At 47.7% G+C, this 7,013-nt stretch overlaps 2 pseudogenes; both read left to right on the plus strand.

The window, feature by feature from the left end:
- The first annotated feature begins 209 nt into the window (after nt 1-209).
- Nucleotides 210-339, plus strand: LOC141269767 (5S ribosomal RNA; annotated as a pseudogene).
- A 933-nt stretch (nt 340-1,272) lies between these two features.
- LOC141267612 (5S ribosomal RNA) lies at nt 1,273-1,391 on the plus strand (annotated as a pseudogene).
- The last annotated feature ends 5,622 nt before the right edge of the window (nt 1,392-7,013 follow it).

Consider the following 7,013-nt stretch of genomic DNA (forward strand, 5'->3'; position numbering starts at 1 on the left):
CCGCGATGAAGGGTTTAGCCTGCAGGAGACCTTGCGCCGAGCCATTTTTGAAGACACCTGATGCGGTGGGTGAATCACTGCTAAATAAACCACACCTGTAGGGACAGCACAGCCTTTGCATGGTCCCTTAGGAGCCCGCCCCGTCACGGCCAGATTTCTCGCCACCAAGCGATCCTGAGAAAGGCTGGCCGGGTGATGGATCGAGCAGCGTCTACTGGCCATACCACCTTGGATACGCCTGATCTCGTCTGATCTCGTCTGATCTCGAAAGCAAAGCAGGGCTGGGTTCGGACAGTACTTGGATGGGGGACCTCCTGGGAACACCGGGTGCTGTAGACCATTTTGATGACGTTTTGCCCTACTGCCCAGCTCGGCTAGCATGGAACGGCGCCTTGCCGGACACCGACCTTAAGTAACTTAGATGATGGAAGCCCCAAGGCCTCTGAGCCAGTTGGCAGCTAAGTACGCTACCTCGCCGCCTTCACGCAGGCCTGACACCGAGCTCCTTGCCACGGCTAGGAGTGCTTATTGACTCCGCAGCTCGCCGTGTGGAAATGATGGCGTTAAAAGCACCCGGGGCCGTGAAGGGGCCAGGCTTTCAGCAGGTGCCCAGGGAAGGCTTTGGATGCCGGCCGCCTAGCGAGGGCCAGCAGAAGTAACATGTTTCTCTGCAAAGAAGCTTGTGTAACCAAGCCAGACGGCTGACAAAGAGCTAACCTCAGTGCAAGGAAGGTGCGGAAGGAATTGGGGAGGGGGTGGGGTGATTCCTGCTAGGGCCCTAAAATCATAAAACAGGCAGGAGAGTCTGACGCATGGTGACGGAGAGGATGTAGGGGCAGATAGGGGGTGTTGTCACGTGCGAGCACGTGTGCATGCTGGCTTGTGTGTGAGAGTGCGCTTCCTAGGTGTGGCGTGCTGCAGACAGTCAAAGGGATTTTTCCCTTTCATTAAAAGTTAATCCCCGGCTGAAGCCTATTAGAAAGCAACTAACTGCGCTCTACTAACCCTACCCGGGTCTACCGGTGAGTCTCGCCTCTGCTCCCAGCCTGTGGCATTGGCCGTGAAGCTGACGTTCCGTCGACAGCGCTGCAGCCGATCAGTGAGCTCAGCGGCTCTGAGTGGGGCGTTGTGTCTACACGACCTTTAAGGAAGCCAGCAAAAAAATTGAAGAGAAGGGAAAGCACAAAAGGACCTGGTCTTGCTGAGCAGTGGAAAGGGCAGCCGGCAGCCAGACGTCAAAGTAGAAAAGCAGCAAGTGAGAGGCTTGTCTCTGCCTACTGCCACACCACCCAGAACACACCCGATCTTGTCTGATCTTGGAAGCTAAGCAGGGTCAGGCCTGGTTAGTACTTGGATGGGATACCGCCTGGGAATACCAGGTGCTGTAGGCTTTTGCTTTTTCCTTCCTTCCACCAGCAGGGGGCACTCTCTTCTATGCCTTTTTTCCATTCCCTTTCACAAGTGCACACATTCATTCTCTTTTCTTTTTTTCATTTGCTTTCTCTCTTGCGCTATTTCATCTCTGCAAAATACCAGCATCCTTCTGATCACTGTGGGCCTCTAGCATTGTTGCTTCTTTACTTTTAATACTAGGCTCCTTTTCACCAGGACCAGCGTCTCCTGCCTGGCTGGAGGCAACCACCGGTAACCCCAAGCAGAATACCTTTGCAGGCAACACGACCCTCCCCCCTGAAGAGCAGCTCAAAGTCACTGGCAACCATCTCACCCTCTTCCTTCATTCACCCCTGGACGTCTCGCTCCGCCCCCAAGTTACGGGTCCAGCTTGCTCTTTCTGTCACATTACCGCGATGAAGGGTTTAGCCTGCAGGAGACCCTGCGCCGAGACATTTTTGAAGACACCTGATGCGGCGGGTGAATCACTGCTAAACAAACCACACCTGTAGGGACAGCACAGCCTTTGCATGGACCCTTCGGAGCCCGCCCCGTCACGGCCAGATTGCTCGCCACCAAGCGTGTTACAACTCTCCTGTTAGGTTTTTTTTAGTTTGCTGGTCACATGACCATTTTGCCTATTTAATCCGGCTCCGCCCTCCTGGCTTTGCTGGACTTCATTTGTATTTACTACTGTTGAGCTAGCTTGTTGCTCTGTTGCCGTTCTCTGTTAGTTTTGCTAGGTCTTCTGACCCCTATGCCTTTTTGTTGTGTGTTTGTCTTTGACTGCTACTATTTCTGCTAGGAGGTGTCCAACTTTTCCCAGTCCCTAGATCTTGTAGGGATCCCTCCCTCACATCTATAGGTCTGCGTTCAGACTAGCCGAGGACTTTAGCGGGTCTGATCGCAGGATCAGGTTCCCCGTTACATCGTAGGGATCTAGTTTAGTTCTATTGTAGGGATAGATCTCCTTTCTTTCCTTAGTCTCTGTAGCAGATCATAACAGTAATTCCAGCCATAAAAAAAAAAAAAAAAAAAAAATTTCTCTAAGGAAAGACCTCCAGTTTTCCATCATGGTCTCGGTGCAAGATTTGGCTCAACGCTTGCAGGGACTCTCTCTGGAGGTGACCAAGCTCCAACAACACGTGAGTAGCTGTTCTGGAGCGCATTTTGTGGAACCTAAGGTACGTCTGCCTGATCTATTTTTTGGCAAACAACAAGATTTTTTTTCTTTTAAAAATGCTTGTCTATTATATTTTCGTTTGAGACCCGGATCCTCTGGTGATGAATCACAGCGCATAGGGATCATAATGTCACTTTTGCGCAAAGATCCACAGGGATGGGCCTTCTCTCTCCAACCTAGTGATCCGTGCTTTAGATCAGTGGATAGTTTTTTTTCTGCTTTGGGTTTGTTGTACGATGATCCTGATCGTGTCTCATCTGCTGAGTCTGAATTAAGACGTTTGAGGCAGGGATCAGGTAATGTGGAAAAATATTGTTCTCACTTCCGTCGGTGGTCTGCCCAGGTGGGGTGGAACGATTCTGCTTTGAAAAGCTTGTTTCTTGCAGGGCTATGTGAAAGGGTAAAGGATTTACTGATTGCTTATCCCACACCTGGAAACTTGCAGGAGGCAATGCAATTAGCTATACGGGTGGACAGGAGACTGCGTGAAAGGGTTAATGAGAGCAAATCCTCTGCTATGTCAGCTTCGAGTCCTGAGAGGTTCTGTGCTGACAATGGAGAGCCGATGGAAATTGGGGCGATGGCACCCCGCTCTCAGGAAAAAGACCGCCGACTTTCTGAAGGCTTGTGTTTCTATTGCGGAAATTCTGGTCATTTTATTAAGAGCTGTGTGCTTCGTAAGAAGAAAGAAAAAAAAATGGTCAGTCATGCTCGTATTGCCTGTTTAAATTCTAAGGGAGCATTCCTATCTGCCACTACTGCTGCTCAGGATGAATTAATTGAATTTCGGGTATTTGTGGATTATGGATCTACTCTGAATGTGATTGATGGGGGATTCTTGGAAAAACTTAGATTAGAACCTAAAACTTTGTCATCCCCTATTGCTGTGGTTTCTGTCGATGGCTCTCCCTTGAAGAGTGTTACTCACAAGGTCTGTGAACTTCCCCTCACTATTAATGTTATTCATCAAGAGAATTTGGATTTGGTGGTATTGGATAATTTGCCTTCTCCAGTAATATTGGGGTTACCCTGGTTAAAATTGCACAATCCTGTACTGGATTGGTCTACCAATGAAATTAAGTCCTGGAGCCCTAAGTGTTATGACAAGTGTTGTAACGGGCGCATTGCTGCTGTGGATAGAGGGGAATTGTCTGTACCTATTCAGGATTTTTGGAGAGATTTTTCTGAGGAGGAGTCGCAGGTTTTGCCTCCCCATAGAGACTATGATTGTACCATTGAATTTGTCCCTGGCGCGACTCTTCCTAAGAGTCGTTTATTTAATCTTACTATTCCTGAAAGAAAGGCTTTGGAAAAATACATACAGACAAGCGTGGCCGCCGGTCACATTAGGCCTTCCAAGTCTCCTGTGGCTGTTGGATTTTTTTTTGTAAAAAAAAAGATGGCGGTTTACGTCCTTGTCTGGACTTTCGTGAGATTAATAAAATTACTGTACGCAATCCTTACCCACTGCCATTGATTCCTGATTTATTTAACCAGTTAGTGGGGGCCAAGTGGTTCTCTAAAATTGATCTCCGGGGGGCATACAATTTGTTGCGCATGAAGGAGGGTGATGAATGGAAGACTGCTTTTAACACTCCTGTGGGTCATTTTGAGAATCTGGTTATGCCTTTTGGTCTCACCAATGCTCCAGCATTTTTTCAGAATCTTATTAATGATATCCTTAGACCTTTAATCGGCAAAAATGTGGTTGTGTATTTGGATGACATTTTGATTTATTCGCCGGATCTGGAGTCTCATTGGCGGAGCGTACGTGAGGTATTACAGTTATTAATGGACAATTCGCTTTTTGCTAAGCCGGAGAAATGTGAGTTCGCTGTACAGAGAATTAGTTTTTAGGGCTACATTATCTCCAGTGAAGGTTTTGAGATGCACCCGGTTAAAGTTCAAGCTGTGCAGGAATGGCCTAGGCCTATTGGTTTGAAATCGATACAGAGGTTTTTGGGTTTCGCCAATTATTACAGAAAATTCATAAAAAAATTTTCTATTATTGTCAAACCGCTGACCGATCTCACCAGGAAAGGTGCTAATGCGGTTCAGTGGACTTCTGAGGCCATTGAAGCTTTTGTGTTTCTAAAGGAGAGGTTCACCTCTGCTCCCATCCTTATGCAGCCTGATGTGACTAAGCCGTTTTTGGTTGAGGTTGATGTTTCTTCGGTGGGGGTTGGTGCGGTGTTGTCTCAGGAAAACAAGGATGGAGTACATCCCTGTGCCTTTTTTTCAAAAAAATTTTCCGAGACTGAACTTAATTACGATATTGGTAATCGGGAATTGCTGGCGATTAAACTCGCATTTGAACACTGGCGTCATCTCTTGGAAGGTGCTGAATTTCCCATTCAGGATTTCACTGATCATAAAAATCTGATCTATCTTGATGCTGCCAAGCGCTTGAATGCCCGTCAGGCTAGGTGGGCACTTTTTTTCTCGCGGTTTAATTTTTCCGTTACTTACATCCTGGGTACCAAGAATGTTAAAGCGGATGCTTTGTCTCGCAGCTTTTCTCCCATGGTCGGTGTTGAGGAGGAAGAGGAGACCATTTTACAAGAAGGTGTTGTGATTGCTGCTTTGGACTCTGTTTTCAAGGATGAGATTCTTAAAGCACAGGAGAATGCCCCATCTAACACTCCCCATGGGAGGTTGTTTGTGCCTAGGACCTTTAGGAGAGATTTGTTTGTTGAGTGTCATGAGTCTCGGTTGGCAGGTCATCCAGGAATTTCTGAGACCAAGAGACTTGTGGGTCACAGTTTTTGGTGGCCTGGATGGCAGAAGGAAGTCATTAAGTGGGTGCGCCAATGTACTGTGTGTGCAAGATCCAAGTCTTCGCATGCTCCTGCTGCGGGGTTGCTTTGCCCTCTGGAGGTTCCTAGTGCACCTTGGACACATCTGGCTATGGACTTTATTACTGACCTTCCTCCCTCTGAAGGTTTCACGGTCATCTGGGTGGTCGTGGACCATTTTAGCAAGATGTGTCACTTGGTTCCCTTCATCAAACTGCCTTGCGCTAAGACACTCGCTAAGGCCTTTGTCAAGGAGATTGTCAGACTACATGGTGTTCCTACTGACATTGTTTCTGATAGGGGACCTCAGTTCGTGGCTCGTTTTTGGCGTGCCTTTTGTGACAGGTTGGGAGTTCATTTGTCGTTTTCATCCGGATATCATCCTGAGTCTAATGGCCAGACAGAAAGGAAGAACCAGGATGTTGAGCAGTTCTTGCGTTGTTTTGTGGCAGACAATCAAGAGGGGTGGTCTGAGTTTCTGCCACTTGCTGAACTTGCTCTTAACAACCATACATCCTCTTCTGCTGGGTGTTCGCCTTTTTTTTGTTGTTCTGGGAGACATCCGTCTTTTGGGTCATTTTCCAAATTGGTTTCGGCTGTGCCTGAGGAGGAGAGTTTTTCCGGTGATTTGGAGAGAGTTTGGACGGATGTGCGTGGTAATCTTCAGGAGGCTAACAAAAAATCTAAGAGGTACTTTGATAGGAAACGGCAAGAGGTTTTGTTTGCGGTTGGTGACATGGTTTGGTTGTCCTCTAAGAATCTGCGATTGAGGATTCCTTCTAAAAAATTGGGTCCCAAGTTCGTAGGGCCCTTTAAGGTACTTCAGATAGTTAACCAATCTGCTGTTAGGCTGGAGGTTCCTACGTCCTGGAGGATTAATCCGGTGTTTCATGTTTCTCTGTTGAAAAAAGCTGATGTGTCGGATGGTGACGCCTCTGCCACTGTTCCTCCGGTGGTGGAGGACGGGGAATATGAAATTTCACGCATCCTAAATTCTAGACGGTATAGAGGGAGTTTGCAGTATCTCGTCGCTTGGAAGGGTTTCGGACCTGAGGATAAATCATGGGTGAGAGCGGATTATGTTTCTGCCCCCAGACTTGTCCGAGCGTTTCACAGGAGGTTTCCTGGTAAGCCTGGGCCTAGGGGATCCGGAGGATTCTCTTAGAAGAGGGGGTACTGTTACAACTCTCCTGTTAGGTTTTTTTTAGTTTGCTGGTCACATGACCATTTTGCCTATTTAATCCGGCTACGCCCTCCTGGCTTTGCTGGACTTCATTTGTATTTACTACTGTTGAGCTAGCTTGTTGCTCTGTTGCCGTTCTCTGTTAGTTTTGCTAGGTCTTCTGACCCCTATGCCTTTTTGTTGTGTGTTTGTCTTTGACTGCTACTATTTCTGCTAGGAGGTGTCCAACTTTTCCCAGTCCCTAGATCTTGTAGGGATCCCTCCCTCACATCTATAGGTCTGCGTTCAGACTAGCCGAGGACTTTAGCGGGTCTGATCGCAGGATCAGGTTCCCCGTTACATCGTAGGGATCTAGTTTAGTTCTATTGTAGGGATAGATCTCCTTTCTTTACATACTCTCTGTAGCAGATCATAACAAAGCGATCCTGAGAAAGGCTGGCCGGGCGATGGATCAAGCAGC

Source organism: Phyllobates terribilis, unplaced genomic scaffold (genome assembly GCF_046119375.1).
Source record: "Phyllobates terribilis strain yellow unplaced genomic scaffold, ASM4611937v1 Scaffold_4__5_contigs__length_816908805, whole genome shotgun sequence".
In the NCBI taxonomy this organism is placed as follows: Eukaryota; Metazoa; Chordata; class Amphibia; order Anura; family Dendrobatidae; genus Phyllobates; species Phyllobates terribilis.